The sequence below is a fragment of the Mesocricetus auratus genome, unplaced genomic scaffold, assembly GCF_017639785.1.
Source record: "Mesocricetus auratus isolate SY011 unplaced genomic scaffold, BCM_Maur_2.0 Super-Scaffold_100006, whole genome shotgun sequence".
Classification (NCBI taxonomy): domain Eukaryota; kingdom Metazoa; phylum Chordata; class Mammalia; order Rodentia; family Cricetidae; genus Mesocricetus; species Mesocricetus auratus.
Window position 1 is genome coordinate 50,528,888 of NW_024429190.1, and position 14,697 is coordinate 50,543,584.

General features: G+C 39.3%; 1 long non-coding RNA gene across 1 annotated transcript; it reads left to right on the forward strand.

Moving 5' to 3' along the window:
* LOC121140693 lies at positions 1-7,456 on the forward strand. Its single transcript, XR_005877619.1, has 4 exons — positions 1-41; positions 6,419-6,495; positions 6,970-7,032; positions 7,174-7,456. It is a non-coding gene; the product is annotated as an uncharacterized LOC121140693 (long non-coding RNA).
* The last annotated feature ends 7,241 nt before the right edge of the window (positions 7,457-14,697 follow it).

A 14,697-nucleotide genomic window follows, 5' to 3' on the forward strand; every position in this document is an offset into this window, starting at 1 on the left:
ATGTGACGCCATGGGGGTAGGACGCTGGGAACTATTCTCTGGTAAGAAACATACTTAGATTAACAATTATGGGGTAATTACTTAAGGCAGAGCTAGCCAGTAAGAGAAAAACAAGGCCAACAGCTTCATAATTAATATAGCCTCCTGTGTGTTTATTTGGGACTCACGCGGATCAAGAACCAGGCTGGCGGGACAGAGCCCAGGCGGCTGGCGGGAGATAAACCAAAGCGGATAGCAAAAGAAAAAGCTTCACTTAACAGGAGACCTTGTCTCACAATTAGGAACAATGGCCAGATCCTATTCCCCAGACCAGCCGTATTAGATATGTTGTTGTTACTACAAAATACCCTTTGCTATTTCCAAGTAAATCAGTGCATTGATTTGGACACAAATTTCCAGAAAAAAAACGAAAAGTCAACAGTAACTGTGAGTACTTCCCAGGATACCTGGTCAACCTAGCCTAATGAGATCACCGTGGTGGTGACAGCAGTGCCACCATCAGAGGCCTTGAGATGACAATGGTGGTTTTCTGATTCCTGGGATTTGTTCCTGTTGTTTATCTAGAGTCTTCTCTCTCTGCTCTTTCAGCATTCGCTGTGCACACACATTAGCCTAATGAAGTCAGACATAAGCCCTAGAGAATTTTAACTGACAACTCGCCTGAGTTCTGTCACACTCTGGATGAATTTTTATTGTTGTTTTTATTTGCATGTGGCATGAATATTCTGCTTGCCCGTTGTTTTGAGGTCTCCTTGCATGGCAGAGACCGTGCCACATTCATTTTAGTAATAAGACAGTGTCTGGCAGGAAGTAGTTTCCCAGAAAGTGCTTGCTGAATCCAGAAATAGAAGAGTTGATTTAATAAAACAAAACAAAACTCTGAGATCGTAGGCAGTGATTCAGACCACTGCAAATTAGAATCAAGCAAGGATTTGCAAAATCCTTATGACTAATTCATCTCTAGACAAATGAAATCACAGTCCCTGTGCATAGAACCCGGCAGCAGTTTTGTACAGTCTCCAGATTTTTAGTGAGTGGTTGGACTTAAGAACTCTGCCTTAGTGGCAGGAAAGAATAAACTCTTTCAAGTTGTCCTGTGATCTCCACATTCATGCTATGGTATAAATACACAGACACACATACACCCATACACACACACAAACACACAGACACACACAAACACAGAGACACAGATACATACACACACACAAACACACACCAACACATACACACACACAGACACATGCACACAAACATATACACACACATACACACATATACACAAAAATTTTGTTTGCTTGTTTTTGGTTTTTTGAGAGAGGATTTCTCTGTAATGCTTTGGAGTCTGTCATTGAACTCACTTTGTAGACCAGGCTAGCTTTGAACACACAGAGATCTACCTGCTTCTGCCTCCCTAGTGCTGTGATTAAAGATGTGTGCCACCAAAACCCGGCTACACAAAAACTCTAAATTGCTGATCTTTTTGATATCTCATTTGAGGAACGATTGCGAAATAAGAATGTTAATTCGGGTAGAAAATTCAAAGTATCAAAAAAATTTCACTGGACAAGATTAAATAGACAAAACAGCCTGTTCAAGACCATGCTGATAGTGAAGGAGGCTGGAACTCAGTGAAAACTTAATTCCACTGAAACAAAAGGCCAGGGGAGTTGTGTGTTGGAGTTAGAAGAGCAGGGCCTATTGGTGTTCACTAATTGACTTTACTCCCAAACGAAAGTCGGCTTTCTTATGGCACTGTGACAAGAGGCACTCGGGTAACTCAGAACAAAGTTAAGGGCCACAGAGCTGCTATCTCCTTTAGTGATTACATTTCAGACATGGCTGGGAGACATCTCTAAGTTGTAAAACTGATGAGAGACCCTATAAAACGTTTACATCTCTAAGGGGCTTGGGAAATACAATTATGTGTTTGGAAAAGACACTCTATAAAAATGAAGGTTGGGGGCCTAGAGGCAAAGGGGAAGTCAGGCCAGAGGAGATGAAGGAATCCTCATCAAAAGGCAAAGGTAACTGTGAAGCATGGCGAGTGGTCTGGCTGCCCAGAAAGGCTGCGGGGAAATGCCACAATGATGAGCTTTCAGCAGCGAAGCTAGGTCCTCGAGACGACTGGAAAGGGAAGCTACTGAAAGACGTGAGCCACTTCCGGTGATTTTTTTTTAAGTGCAGATTTTCCTACCTGCCCTGGCATACATGAAGAAAAGAGAAATGAAACTTCTTCCACGCTCCTTTAATGATCCAGATGGACCTCCTCCTCCAGTCCCTGTCTCTACTCTGTACTAATTGTGGGGACACTGTTCACAGTGGCCATGCTGTGCTGGCCTGGGGAATCCTTCCAGATGCTTAGTGTATTGGTGAGAACCAGGCTAATGTAACTCCCCTTTCTCTCCTCATATACTATGTCAAGCCTGTTGTTTCAGTACAGGGAGAATAGCCTGTACATGTTTTGACAAACAGAATTAACCGATGAACTTGCTGGAATTTGGAAAGACTTCTTTTGGTTTCAGCCCAGATGTACTGAGATTTTTTGCTTATGATTTTTCTCTGATTCTATATATTTTTGGTATGATCTAGCAACATCAGCTTTCAGGCTGATGCCTTCAAGTATGTAGATCCTGGTTTCTGTCAATTTACCATTTTTTCCATTGGAATGTAAAGATATGTTATAATTGTGGTTATTATTTAATTATTTTTTAAAGATTTATTTTCATTTTTATGTGCATTGGTGTCATGCCAACATGTATGTCTGTATGAACGTGTCAGATCCCCTGGAGGTGGAGTACAGACAGTTGTGGGTGCTGGGAATTGAATTCAGGACCTCTGGAAGAGCAGCTAGTGCTCTTAACTCCTGAGTCATCTCTCCAGCCTTATTATCTAGTTCTTATATTACATTCTGAGGAAGATTATTGTCAAATGTCTCACAAACCAAGAAACTATAATATAGTAGGAGAGATGTTTTTCTCATAGGCGAAGCACTACCCCATATGGTATACATGTATATTATAACATGCTATCAACAGTGGGCATTTTAAATGAAGCAACAGGGGGGCATGGAATGAAATGCTTTGTGCTCTTAACAAGTATGTACTTATTCCATATTAATTATATTAATTATAATAGAATAGACGTTGCTATCAGTTATTAGGATATCAGACACTGTTGTCAGGCAACATCACATCCAGGCACATTATTTTAAGTACAAGACAAAATACACATGTGTATTTTTAAAAGGTATATAAGTTACATGTGGACATATGGCTTCATTTTAGTGCTGTAATAGGTCACCAAACAAACAAGTTATTTGGAAGTACATAATTCAAAACAGCCATTGTAAATCATTAAAAATAGTACGAAAACATAACTTTGTTTTGTGTCCCTTGTGGGTTTTTTTTAAGACTAGCTAAGTTTCAGAAATGAAAATAAAAGCAATTGTCACAAAATGTCATCCAGAAGTAGAACTCCCTGTCAGAGTCATCAGAGATAAGGGTCTTGGATGGGTCAAGAAAGATAGGGTTTGGTGGAAAAGGTCACAAAACACACATAAGGGTAAGCAGAGAGCAAGAAATGCTAACTCTCAGCCTACTTTCTCCATGTTTTAGCACATAGGATTTCTGCCCAGGGAATGGTCCTGCCCACAGTTAAGGTGGTCTTCCCATGTCCCGATGGTGTGCCTGGGAGCTTATCTCCTAGGTGACCCTCTATCTCATCAAGTTGAGAATTGAGATTGACCATCTAGTCACTGTAAATTCATTTCTGTTCATTCCACTTTATTATAAAAAGTTAAAACAAAGGATTAATCCAGAGGAATTATAGAGATTTAGTACAATCTCATCTTGCAGACAGGTAAGAAGTATTGAAGGAACATTTTTTCTGAAATTCTCGTGGGGACCATTTACTAATGACAGCAGCAGATTCTTTTGCAAACAAGGGACTAGGGGAGGACCTCTGAGATATCATCAGCCTAGAGTGTACGTGGCACAGCATTAAGAGCCTTGTAATAAAAGGATCATAAGAAAGTAGAAAATAAAGAAGGCCTGCCATCAGATCCTTTAACCATGAACTTCTCCACAGTATCTGAAATAAAACGTTATTTATTGAACTTTAATACGTGTCATTTTAAGGAACATCATTTTGTCAAACAAATGAATAAATAAAGCGATATTTGTCTCTCCCTGCATTGGGCGTGGGTTCAGGAAATGTGTTAGATGTTGCAATTTAGACCAAACATTTAGCAATTTACCCTGGGAACGTTTAAATAATAAATATTCAGAGTCAGTGTCAACCCTAGGATGTCTTAGACAAAGCAGCACTAGGCTTGGAGCTACCACCAGACTCAGGACCAGTGGGTAACCCTCTTGTCTGTTTCTGAACTCTGCCTGTCCAACAAATGAAGGCAACTGTTGAAAGTATATTCTAGATTCTACCATTTAGGTTACAATGACCAGTAGATGTTCTGAACGCATAACTGGGAACTTTTTAACATTCTTTCAGAACAAAGGGAGACAGATAATATGGACCAGGGCTCCTCTGAGTCCCTACTGTCACTGTCTCTATCTCTTTGGCTCTGTCTCTATCTCTCTGGCTCTGGCTCTTTCCATCTCTGTGTATAATTTTAAGTTATTTGTATACAGGAGCTTTCACAATTCTTGAAGTAGAATAATGTTCAATGAAACAAAAAACTGGGGCTGTGGCCTACGTGCTAACACATGCAACAATGCTGACAGTATAACAGGAGGAAGCAACCGCTTGACCCTCTCCCTGTTGACAGCAACATAAACATACAGTAGGGAAGGAAACACTTGAGAGGAGGCCAAGATCAGGTAGAAATGGGGCTAAAAGTGCTGGTCAGCAGTGCAAGAACTGAGCCAAACCAAAGACAGCTCTATCAAAACAAAGAGAGGTCTATTGAACCAAAGAAAGCTCTAGCAAACAAACCAAAGACAGCTTCATCGAACCAAAGAAAGTTCTGTCAAACCAAAGGTTCCCCTATCTGGAAAACCATCTGCACTAACCAGCAATTTGGATATGTGGATGCATCCTGCATCCTGCACACAATACCTCTTCAGGCCCAGAATGCTTCAGCCTATCTGAGATGTGTGATGATATATTATTTATAATTTATTAAAGCTTTCCTGAGGATTCAGAAAGCAAAGTCAGCCTCAAGCTACAAAGATCAGACAGTGGTAATACACACCTTTAATGCCAGCAGCTAGAAGCTAGAAGGTGGTGAGACACACCTTTAATCCTAGGATTCAGGATTAAGAGATGGATGGATCTCTGTGAGTCCAAGGCCACCCAGATCTACACAAGATTGATCTAGTCCTAAAGAGAAACAGTTCACACAAATATGATCTCAGTACCTGTGATCACACACCTTTAATCCCAGCATTGGAGAGGTATATAAGACAGGAGCAAGGTCTCAGTACCAAGCATTTATTCTTCTGCCACACTGGGGATAGGAAGACATTGAAGTCTCAGGGTTTTCCAGCCACACTGAGAAGGTTTGGTAGAACTAGGATCACCTTTCAGTCTGAGGTAAAATAAGAGTTAGTGGCCAGCTGCTTTTCTTTTCTGATTTTCAGCTTGAAGCTTGAATCCCAATATCAGTCTCTAGGTCATTTATTTCATTTATTTCCCGTGCTACTGAGACACTTTTATCCTACATTTTTTTTTCCTGGTTCATCAGGTTCCTTCAGAATTCACCTTACATATCCCACTATATCCAGAAATGTTCTCATTTGCCTTTAGCCAAGATGCTCCCATAGTACTTGAACTTCCACCGTGGTGAGTCTCACACCGCCTCATAACTGTCTAGTCATTACTCTTCTTTAAACCTAGACCACAAGCCTATAATATCAAGGACTTTAGTCATTTCATAACTAGCAGCCAGCCACACAGCATCCTATCAGTCTATGTTTATTGGATAAATATATGAATTCTCTGCATATCTTTCTGCGAGATGAGAATGAGAAAGAGAGATAATAAGATACCAGGATGTTCACAATACCTAGAGAGGGAGCTCTCCTAAATTACAGACACATGAACAAGAATTACAAGGTATTGGGGGGGGGCTGGAGAGATGGCTCAGTGGTTAAGAGCACTGACTGGTCTTCCAGAGGACCTGGCTTCAATTTCCAGCACCCATATGGCAGTTCACAACTGTCTGTAATTCCAGTTCCAGGGGACCTGACACCCATGACAGAAAAACCAATGCACATAAAATAAAAATAAATTAATTAAAACAAAAAGAATTGCACGGTTTAGAGCCCATGAGATGGATCAATGGGCAAAGGTGTTTGCTGTGAGACATGAGGATCTTACTTTGAGACTGTGATTGTATAACGAAAGGAGAGAATGGACTGCCCACCTCTGTACTTACATAAAAAATTCTTCCATGCAGCTAGCAGAGACTTCAATCAATACTCCTGAGTCATCAGAATACTTCAAAGTAACTGCCAAGCTGATGCCATCAAAATAGTGCGTAATCATACTGTCACTCCATACTGCAAAATACCAAGGCAAATCCTAGAGCTCTCTCGAATAAAAAACTCAGAAAGACCAGACATATGCAATGTTTTACAAGCATCTCACAGAAAAGAGGAGGGCCACCCAACTACCACATTAAAAGAAAAATCTAATAATATTTATAAATCTGACTTTAACCACAGAGTAGCAGTTTTTGAAATAGCACAGTTGGCATTACTAGTTTAACTTCTGGAGATGTTATACTAAGCATATGAAGTTTCTTATGGGCAGATAACCTCTCCTAGCCATTGGTTTAAAAATGAAGAGGTTAGAATGTGAACCACAAGTGTCTGCAGGATCATTCCTAAGTTGCACTAGATAGTGACATTGTGTGATTATTATTCCATGTACAGATGAAGAAGCCAATAAAGTCTTACCCAATAACTTTGAAGGTTATTTCTAACAGTATATGACTTGCTGATTTAGAAAGGAAACCAAGCATGTTTGGAAAAAATGTCAAAAATCGAAGAGGGAGAAGGGATTTCATTGGTAAGTACTTGGAGTCCATCCCCAGCAACTAGCGCATACACAGGGTGGGGGGTGGATAGCTATTAATAAAACAGAATCAAGAGATTTAGACATTCTTTGGTTGTCACCACAATAACTCTTATCACCTTGTTCTGTTCCCAGGCAACAGACTTAATGAGGCATTAATGTCAGTTTTGCCATTTGTAATGTGTTGTTTCTTTTGATGACTGATGTCTGATGTGAGAACTTGAATGAGAAAAGCAAAAGAGCGGGACATCCCTTCTACTCTTTAACCTCATCAGGAAACAAAATGCACAGCTGAAATGGGTTGTTTTAATCTCCTTCTAAAAGTCAGATAACCCTCCTGTGAGTCATCCTATTTCCTTTTCCAGATATTGGAGCATATGAACATGTGTCAGCCATTGCTTTTTCCCTCCATTTTTGAGCATCTAAATAAAGAACATTCTTTCAAGATAATTGATGTCTATGATATCTTCTCCTTACCCATCCACATGCTTTGAATATGGCTTTGAACTTTGGGTTAATATGTATTCCAAAGGGTTGATTATAGGTTTCTTAATGAAGAACTCAAGGCTGATGATAGACAATGATTCTCCGTGTTCTAGAGCGTGGGTCTTTCCACTTTCAACATAAACAAGTTGGTAGAAGTCAGGCCATCAAAGAGTAGAGTTCCATAAACTTGCAACTCTGAAATCATTACCTCCTGTTTTTATTTTTATAAGATTCAGTTAAATCAAAAGAATTCCTTGGAATGTATCTACTAAAGTGTCTATTCTGCAGCAATATTATTAGGATTGATAGTGTTCTAGTACACCTATCCTTAAAGGAATGTTGTGCTTCATAACTCTTTATTCCAGGAAGTCAATGTCTGCCCTACTCTGATACTACACTCTCTCCTTTCTTGTGATATTCTACATACATAACATTTATCTGATGCTTAAATATTTACATCCATCCAATGAGGACAGAGGAAGATGTTTGTTTTGTTTTGTTCATGCCTGTCTTCCCTGAACCTAGAATAGTTGCTGATAAGTGTCTGATGGCCCTATTTTATTTCAAAATTCTCAGACATTTTATTTATTTTGTGTGTTTGTGTGTACTTGGAGATGCATACATGCCACGACATACTTGTGAAAATCAGATTGTGTACAATGTTCAGAAGTCAGTTCTCTTCTTCCACCACATGGAACCAGGGCATTGAACTCAGGTCATTAGGCTTAACAATTGGCACCTTTACCCACTGAGCCATTTTGCCAGTACCAATGGACATGCTTTTAAATGAGTAAACAAATAACTGGAGACTTAGGAGACCTTCTTGTTTGTTTGTTGTTTTTTGAGACAGGGTTTCTCTGTATTGCTTTGGAGCCTGTCCTAGAACTCACTCTGTAGACCAGGCTGGCCTCGAACTCACAGAGATCTGCCTGGCTCTGCCTCCCAAGTGCTGGGATTAATGTTGTGTGCCACCAACATTCAGTTTAGCAAACACTTTTAAGAAGAGTTAAAACTAAATTCTAACCCTTGCAGTGACTAGGATATAACTGGGCATCCAAGGGACTCAGATTCTTGTTGTGGTTTCCAGGGTCATTTTATTTCTCAAACTCAAATAAAACATCAAGAGTTTCTTGTTTGCAAGAGTCCCCAAAAGAGTTGAGAGTTATTGTTCCCATAGTTTCTAACCCCAAGTTGGCATGCTGTCTCTGAATTTGCCATATTTTCTCCAACTTCCTTCCTTAGGTATAGATGTTCCTTCCAAAATGGAGCTAATGTATCTCACACTTACTACAGAGTACGGGATACTGTGATGAGGAAGTTTCTAGGACTTTCTTTGTGTTAACAACCCTCCGCTGTGTTAATGTTTGTCTGTGGCACTAAGATAAGCAGATTGATTCATGTGAGACTTTGAACAGTATTCATTGTGTCTTTTTTGTACAATAGATTTGTCATGATTATTAAACATTACTGGGGGAAATACTAGATAGACTTTGAACTTATATGAAACTTCCTTGTAAAAACACTTGAAAGTTTTTATTGAGATGCTTTTTCATTTGCTTTGGTTAACGTTTCTGTTATATTATTATTATTATTACTGCTGATGTATTATCCATGGGCCATAGCATTTACCCCTTTAAGGTAAATTTTCTTTGAAGTGGTTTAATTTCAAAATATTTTCATCAAATGAATAAGAAACCTTATACCAACAAGCTGTCAGTTCTCTTTTCCCTTTCCTGCATCCCCAGTCAATCACTCTATTTTCTATGTCTGCAAGTATACACATTCTAAGGGATTCTGAGAAATGGAATCATACAGTATAAAAACTTTGCTTTACTTCTTCTAGTGGACACTTTTCTATGCTTGAAATGCTATGTACAATTTTTTAATTACTATTTTTTTTATTTAGGTTAGAAACAATCTTGTTTCACATGCCAATCCCAGCTCCCTCTCCCTTCTCTCCTCCCCTGCTCTCCCCACCAGGTTTCCCAACGCCCACTCTGATCCCCAGGGAGGGGAAAACCCTCCATGGTGGATCTCCAGTGACGGTCATTTCATCCAGGGCAGGGCTTAGCCCCTTCCCCAAGAGTCCCTGCTGAGAGAGCCTCCAATTTTGTGGCATGGCCACTCAAAGTCTATTTGTATGCCAGGGATAAATACTACCCAAAGCCCTATAGATTACCCAGGCCTCCTCACTGACATCCACAGGTCAGTCCCATGCTTTCCACACAGTCATCAATCTGGGGTCCAAGAGCTACCCCTTGTTCAGGGCAACTGTTTCTGTGAGCTAAGCCAGCCCAGTCTTAATTCCTTTGCTCACAAGTTCTCTCTTTCTGACACTAGATTCCAGGAGTTCAGTTCAGTGTTTATCTGTGGGTATCTGCCTCTGCTTTCATCATTCGCTAGATGAAGGTTCTGTTTCCTAGACTCTCTGGCAGTGGGATTGTATGCTGGCCCTCCCCTGATTCATATCTAAAATCCATAAATGAATGAGTACATACCATGTTTCTATTTTTGTGACTGGGTTACCTCACTAAGGATGGTTTCTTCTAGTGCCACATCCACTTGCCTGCAAATTTCAAGATTCCATTGTTTTTATCTGCTAAATATTACCCCATTGTGTAAATGTACCACATTTTCTCTATCCACTCATCAGTTGAGGGGTATCTAGGTTGCTTCCAGTTTCTGGCTGTTACAAATAATACTGCTATGAACATAGTGGAACAGACATCTTTGTATGAATGTGCATCTTTTGGGTATATGTCTAAGAATGGAATTGCTGGCTTTGTGGTAGATTGATTCCCATTTTTCTGAGGAATCTCCATACTGATTTCCAAAGAGTCTGTATAAGTCGGCACTTCCACCAGCAGTGTAGGAGTGTTCCCCCTTCTCCTCATCCTCTCCAGCATAAACTGTCATTGGAGTTTTTGATTTTAGTCATTCTGACAGGAGTGACATGGTATCTCAGAGTTGTTTTGATTTGCATTTCCCAGATGGCTAGGGATGTTGAACAATTTCTCAAGTGTCTCTCAGCCACTTTAGACTCCTCTACTGAGAATTCTCTATTTAGTTCTGTACCCCATTTTTGAATGGATCCTTTGGTGATTTGGAGACTTGCTTCTTGAGTTCTTTGTAAATATTGGAGATCAACCCTCTGTCAGATGTGGGGTTAGTGAATATCTTTTCCCAATCTGTGGGTTGCCTTTTTGTCTTGCTGACTGTGTCCTTTGCCTTATAGAAGCGTCTCAATTTCAGGAGGTCCCATTTATCAATTGTCGGTCTTAGTGTCTGTGCTACTGGAGTTATGTTCAGGAAGCAGTCTCCTGTACCAATTCGTTCAAGGGTGCCTCCCACTCTCTCTTCTAACAGGTTCAGTGTGGCTGGGTTTATGTTGAGGTCTTTGATCCATTTGGACTTCAGTTTTGTGCATGGCGATAGACATGGATCGATCCGCATTCTTCTACATGCCAGCATCCAGTTATGCCAGCACCATTTATTGAAGATGCTTTCTTTTTCCCATTGTATATTTTAGCTTATTTGTCAAAGATCAAATGTTCATACATGTATGGGTTAATATCAGGGTGTTCAATTCAATTCCATTGGTCTACCTGCCTATTTTTGTGCCTATACCAAGCTGTTTTCAGGACTACAGCTCTAAAATAGAGGGATGGTGATCTCTCCAGATGTTGCTTTGTTGAATAAGAATGTTTTGGCTATCCTGGATCTTTTGTTTTTCCATACAAATTTGATTATTATTCTTTCAAGGTCTGTGAAGAATTGTGCTGGGATTTTAATGGGGATTGCGTTAAATCTGTATATTGCTTTCAGTAAGATTGCCATTTTTACTATGTTGATCCTACCTATCCAAGAGCGTGGGAGATCTTTCCACCTTCTGGTGTCTTCTTTAATTTCTCTCTTTTAAGACTCAAAGTTCTTGCTATACAGGTCTTTCATTTGTTTGGTTAGCGGTACCTCAAGTTAGATTATGTTGTTTGTGGCAATTGTAAAGGGTGATATTTCTCTGATTTTTTCTCAGTCCTTTTATCATCTGTATATAGTAGGGCTATTGATTTTCTTGAGTTAATCTTGTATCCTGAAGGTGTTTATCAGCTGTAGCAGTTCCCTGGTAGAGTTTTTTGGGTCACTTATGTAAAGTATCATATCATCTGCAAATGTTTTACTTCTTCCTTTCCAATTTGTATGCCCTTAATCTCCTTTTGTTATCTTATTGCTCTAGCTAGAACTTCCAATACAATATTTAAGAGGTATGGGGAGAGGGAACAGCCTTGCCTTGTTCTGGATCTTAGCGGAATTGCCTTGAGTTTTTGTCCATTTAGTTTGATGTTGACTGTTGGTTTGCTGTATATAGCTTTTATTATGTTTAGGTAGGCTCCTGTTATCCCAGATCTCTCCAAGACCTTCATCATGAAGGGGTGTTGGATTTTGTCAAAGGCTTTTTCAGCATCCAGTGAGATGTTCATGTGATTTTTGTTTCTCAGCTTGTTAATATGGTGGATTACATTGATGGATTTTCATATGTTGAACCAACCCTGCATTCCTGGGATGAAGCCTATTTGATCATGGTGGATGAGTTTTTTCATGTGTTCTTGGATCCAATTTGCCAGTATTTTATTGAATTTTTTGCATCAATGTTCATAAGGGATATTGGTCTGAAGTTCTCTTTCTTAGTTGTGTCTTTGTGTGGCTTGGGTGTCAAGGTTATTGAAGACTCATAGAAAGAGTTTGGCAAAGACCTTTCTGCTTCTATTGCGTGGAATACTTTGAGAAGAATTGGTATAATCTGTTCTTTGAATTTCTGGTAGAATTCTGCACTGAGGCCATCTGGCCCTGGGCATTTTATTGGTTAGGAGATTTTGATGACTGCTTCTATTTCCTTAGTGGTTTTTATATCTATTTAAATTGCTTATCTGTTCTTGATTTAATTTGGCAAGTGATATCTATCCAGAAAATTGTCCATTTCCTTTAGATTTTCAAATTGTGTCGAGTACTGGTTTTCAAAGTATGACCTGATGATTCTCTGAATTTCCTCAGAGTCCATTGTTATGTCCCCCTTTTCATTTCTGATTTTGTTAATTTGTATGTTCACACTCTGACATTTGGTAAGGTTTGTCTATCTTGTTGATTTTCTCAAAGAACCAACTTTTCATTACACTGATTTTTTGTATTGTTTTCCTAATTTCTGCTTTATTGAGTTCAGCCCGCAGTATGATTATTTACTGGCATCTACTCCTCCTGAGTGAATTTTCTTCTTTGTGTTCTAGAGCTTTCAGTTAATTTTCTAGTGTAACTATTCCCCAGTTTCTTCATGTGGGCACTTAGTGCTATGAACTTCCCTCGTAGCACTGCTTTCAAAGTGTCCCATAAGTTTGGGTATGTTGTGTCCCTCATTCTCATTGAATTCTAGGAAGTCTTTGTTTTCTTTTTTATTTCTTCTTGACCCAGGAATGGTGCAATTGTGCATTATACAACTTCCATGAGTTTGTAGGGTTTCTGCAATTTGTGTTGTTGTTGAATTCTAATTTTAACACATGGTGGTCTGATAAGGTGCATGGAGTTATTCCAATTTTTTGTACCTGTTGAGGTTTGATATATTGCCAAGTATGTGGTCGGTTTTTGAGAAGGTTCCATATGATGCTGAGAAGAAGGTATATTCTTTTTATTTGGGCGGAATGTTCTATAGATGTCTGTTAATCCCAATTGGGTCATAAATTCTGTTAGTTCCTTTGCTTCTTTGTTAAGTTTCTGTCGGGTAGTCCTGTCTAGAGTTGAGTGTGGGGTGTTGAAGTCTCCCACTATAAGTGTGTGGTGTTTTATATGTGATTTGAGTTTTAATAATGTTTCTTTTATGAACATGGGTGCCTATGTATTTGGGGCATAGATGTTCAAAATTGAAACTTCATCTTGGTGGATTTCTCCTGTGATGAGTATGAAGTGCCCTCCTTCATCTCTTTTGATTGATTTTATTTTAAAATCTAATTTGTTAGATATTAGGACTGCTACCCCTGCTTGTTTCTTGGGTCCATTTGATTGGAAAATCTTTTCCTAACCCTTAACTCTGAGGTAATGTCTGTCTTTGAGGCTGAGGTATGTTTCTTGTATGCAGCAGAAGGATGGGTTCTGTCTTCAAATCCATTCTGTTAGCCTGTGTCTCTTTATTGGTGAGTTAAGACCATTAATATTGAGGGATTTTAATGACCATTGATTGCTCATTCTTGTTTGTTGTGGAATTATATGTGGATTTCCACCTCATTTCTTTTGGATGCTGGTAAGGTGGGATTGTCTATCGCCTATGTTTTCCTGGTTGTAGTTAACTCCCTTGGGTTGGAGCTTTCCTTCCAGTACTTTCTGTAGGGCTGGGTTAGTGGATACGTATTGTTTAAATCTGGATTTTTCATGGGATATCTTGTTTTCTCCATCTTTAGTGGTTGAAAGCTTTGCTGGGTATAGCAGTCTGGGCTGGCATGCATGATCTCTTAGTGTTGGTAAAATATCTATCCAGGCCTCTGGCTTTCAGAGTTTCCATGGAGAAGTCCGGTGTAATTCTGATAGATTTGCCTTTGTGTGTTACTTGGCCTTTTTACTTTGCTGCTCTTAATATATTTCTTTATTCTGTGTGTTTGGGGTTTTTACTATTGTGTGGTGAGGGGGCTTCCTTTTGTGGTCCACTCTATTTGGTGTTCTGTAGGCTTCTTGCACATTTATTGGCATGTCTTTCTTTAAGTTGGGAAAGTTTTCCTCTATGATTTTGTTGAATATGTTTTCTGCCCCTTTGAGGTGGATTTCTTCACCTTTTTCTATACCTTTTATTCTTAGATTTGGTCTTTTCATGGTGTTTTGTGTTAGGGATTTGTTGGACTTAAGATTTTCTTTGGTCGATGAATCTATTTCCCCTAGTGTATCTTCAACACCTGAGACTCTGTCTTCCATCTCTTGTATTCTGTTGGTTATGCTTGTACCTGTAGTACCTGACCATTTGCCCAGCTTTTCTATTTCCAGAATTCCTTCAGACTGTGTTTTTTTTATTTTCTCTATTTCATCTTTCAACCCTTTCACTGTTTGAATTGTTTCTTGTAATTTTTGCTTTGTCTCTTCCTCTCTTTATTGCATTTGTTGAACTTTTGGGTTTGTCTTTTCTTCAATTCCTTGCATTTTTTT